Raw genomic sequence first — 4,201 nt, forward strand, 5'->3', positions numbered from 1 at the left:
CGACTCCATTTTTGACTTTGAAACGAACGCTAGCTCGCCTTAAAAGAAACACACTCTGCTTTTGAGAAAAGAGCACTCTTCTACTCTACTGTGTTTCCTATGGGGTCTGAACAGTGAGCTTGCTCAGAACAAAAGAACAGTGCTTCCTACACACACGGGCCATATGTAGTTCAACTCTGCTTAGGAAACTGACAGGAACAGTAGCTCCTCTTCAGTCCAATACACTGTACTTGCTGAGAGCAGAAGCGAGTGCTATTTGCACTGTATATGACATTGGGAGCTCAATAGTGACCCTTCTTACCAGAAAACAACTCTTGCTTGTAGGACCAAAAACTGCATGTGATTCAACTCCATTTAGGACTCGGAAACAAACGCTAGCTCTCCTTACAAGAAACACACTCTGCTTTTGAGAAAAGAGCACGCTTCTACTCTACTGTGTTTCCTATAGGGCCAGAACAGTCAGCTTGCTCAGAACAAAAGAACTGTGCTTCCTACACACACGGGCCATATCTAGTTCAACTCTGGTTAGAAAACTGACAAGAACACTATCTCCTCTTCTGTCCAATACACTGTACTTGCTGGGAACAGACTCGAATGCTATTTGCACTGTGTATGGCAATGGGAGCACAATAGTGACTCATCTTACCAGAAAACAACTCTTGCTCGTAGGACCAGAAACTGCATGGTATTCAACTCCGTTTCTGACTGGGAAACAAACACTAGCTAGCCTTACAAGAAACACACTCTGCTTTTGAGAAAAGAGCACTCTTCTACTCTACTGTGTTTCCTATAAAGCCAGAAGAGTGAGCTTGCTTAGAACAGAAGAACTGTGCTTCCTACACACACGGGCCATATCTACTTCAACTCTGCTTAGGAAACTGACAAGAACAGTAGATCCTCCTCAGTCCAATACACTGTACATGCTGGGAACAGACACCCGTGCTATTTGCCCTGTGTATGACAATGGGAGCGTAATTGTGACTCTTCTTACCAGAAAACAACTCTTGCTCGTAGGACCAGAAACTGCGTGGGATTCAACTCCGTTTCTGACTGGGAAACAAACACTAGGTAGCCTTACAAGAAACACACTCTGCTTTTGAGAAAAGAGCACTCTTCTACTCTACTGTGTTTACAATGGAGTCCGAACAGTGAGCTTGCTCAGAACAAAAGAACTGTGCTTACTACACACACGGGTCACATCTAGTTCAACTCTGCTTAGGAAACTGACAAGAACAGAAGCTCCTCTTCTTTCCAATACTCTGTACTTGCTGGGAGAAGACACGAGCGCTATTTGAACTGTGTGTGGCTAAGGGAGCACAAAAGTGACTTTCCTTACTAGAAAACAACTCTTGCTCGTAGGAACAAAAACTGCATGTGATTCAACAACATTTAGGACTGGAAAACAAACCCTAGCTCGCCTTACTAGAAACACACTCTGCTTTTGAGAAAAGAGCACGCTTCTACTCTACTGTGTTTCCTATAGAGCCAGAAGAGTGAGCTTGCTCAGAAAAAAAGAACTGTGCTTCCTACACACACGGGCCATTTCTAGTTCAACTCTGCTTTGGAAACTGACAAGAACAGTAGATTCTCTTCAGTCCAATACATTGTACATGCTGGGAACAAACGACAGTGCTATTTGCGCTGTGTGACAATGGGAGCATAATAGTGACTCTTCTTACCAGAAAACAACTCTTGCTCGTAGGACCAGAAACTGCATGGGATTCATCTCCATTTAGGACTGGGAAACAAATGCTAGCTTGCCTTACAAGAAACACACTCTGCTTTTGAGAAAAGAGCACTCTTCTACTCTACTGTTATTCCTCTGGGGTCCGAACAGTGAGCTTGCTCAGAACAAAAGAACTGTGCTTCCTACACACACGGGCCATATCTAGTTCAACTCTGGTTAGAAATCTGACAAGAACAGTATCTCCTCTTCTGTCCAATACACTGTACTTGCTGGGAACAGACGCCAGTGCTATTTGCACTGTGTATGGCAATGGGAGCACAATAGTGACTCTTCTTACCAGAAAACAACTCTTGCTCGTAGGACCAGAAACTGCATGGGATTCAACTCCGTTTCTGACTGGGAAACAAACACTAGCTAGCCTTACAAGAAACACACTCTGCTTTTGACAAAAGAGCACTCTTCTACTCTACTGTGTTTCCTATAAGGCCAGAACAGTGAGCTTGCTCAGAACAAAAGAACTGTGATTCCTACACACATGGGCCATATCTAGTTCAACTCTGCTTAGGAAACTGACAAGAACAGTAGCTCCTCTTCAGTCCAATACACTGTACTTGCTGGGAGCAGACCCGAGTGCTATTTGCACTGTGTATGGCAAAGGGAGCACCATAGTGACTTTCCTTACCAGAAAACAACTCTTGCTTGTAGTACCAGAAACTGAATGTGATTCAATTCCTTTTAGGACTGGGAAACAAACGCTAGCTCGCCTTACAAGAAACACACTCTGCTTTTGAGAAAAGAGCACTCGCCTACTCTACAGTGTTTCCTATGGGGTCCGAACAATGAGCTTGCTCAGAACAAAAGAAATGTGCTTCCTACACACACGGGCCATATCTAGTTCAACTCTGCTTAGGAAACTGACAAGAACAGTAGATCCTCCTCAGTCCAATACACTGTACATGCTGGGAACAGACGCCCGTGCTATTTGCCCTGTGTATGACAATGGGAGCGTAATTGTGACTCTTCTTACCAGAAAACAACTCTTGCTCATAAGACCAGAAACTGCATGAGATTCAACTCCATTTATGACTGGGAAACGAATGCTAGCTCGCCTTACAAGAAACACACTCTGCTTTTGAGAAAAGAGCACTCTTCTACTCTACTGTGTTTCCTATGGTTACCGAACAGTGAGCTTGCTCAGAAAAAAAGAACTGTGCTTCCTACACACACGGGCCATATCTAGTTCAACTCTGCTTCGGAAACTGACAAGAACAGTATCTCCTCTTCAGTCAAATACACTGTACTTGCTGGGAGCAGACACGAGTGCTATTTGCACTGTGTATGGCAATGGGAGCGCAATAGTGACTCTTCTTACCAGAAAACAACTCTTGCTTATAGGACCAGAAACTGCGTGTGATTCAACTCTGTTTCTGACTGGGAAACAAACACTAGCTAGCCTTACAAGAAACACACTCTGCTTTTGAGAAAAGAGCACTCGCCTACTCTACTGTGTTTCCTATGGGGTCCAAACAGTGAGCTTGCTCAGAACAAAAGAACTGTGCTTCCTACACACACGGGCCATATCTAGTTCAACTCTGCTTAGGAAACTGACAAGAACAGTAGATCCTCTTCAGTCCAATACACTGTACATGCTGGGAACAGACGCCAGTGCTATTTGCACTGTGTATGACAATGGGAGCGTAGTAGTGACTCTTCTTACCAGAAAACAACTCTTGCTCGTAGGACCAGAAACTGCATGGGATTCAATTCCATTTATGACTGAGAAACAAACGCTAGCTCGCCTTACAAGAAACACACTCTGATTTTGAGAAAAGAGAACTCTTCTACTCTACTGTGTTTCCTATGGGGCCCGAACAGTGAGCTTGCTCAGAAAAAAAGAACTGTGCTTACTATACACACGGGTCATATCTAGTTCAACTCTGCTTAGGAAACTGACAAGAACAGTAGCTCCCCTTCTTTCCAATACACTGTACTTTATGGGAGCAGACGAGAGTGCTATTTGCACTGTATGTGGCTAAGGGAGCACAATAGTGACTTTCCTTACCAGAAAACAACTCTTGCTCGTAGGACCAAAAACTGCATGTGATTCAACTCCATTTAGGACTGGGAAACAAACACTAGCTCGCCTTACAAGAAATACACTCTGCTTTTGAGAAAAGAGTACTCTTCTACTCTACTGTGTTTCCTATGGGGTCTGAACAGTGAGCTTGCTCAGAACAAAAGAACTGTGCTTCCTACACACACGGGCCATATGTAGTTCAACTCTGCTCAGGAAACTGACACGAATAGTAGCTCCTCTTCAGTCCAATACACTGTACTTGCTGGGAGCAGACGCGAGAGCTATTTGCACTGTATATGACATTGGGAGCTCAATAGTGACTCTTCTTACCAGAAAACAACTCTTGCTCGTAGGACCAGAAACTGCTTGGGATTCAACTTCGTTTATGACTGGGAAACAAACACTAGCTAGCCTTACAAGAAACACCCTCTGCTTTT

This window comes from Peromyscus eremicus, unplaced genomic scaffold (assembly GCF_949786415.1).
Source record: "Peromyscus eremicus unplaced genomic scaffold, PerEre_H2_v1 PerEre#2#unplaced_1219, whole genome shotgun sequence".
Taxonomy (NCBI): Eukaryota; Metazoa; Chordata; class Mammalia; order Rodentia; family Cricetidae; genus Peromyscus; species Peromyscus eremicus.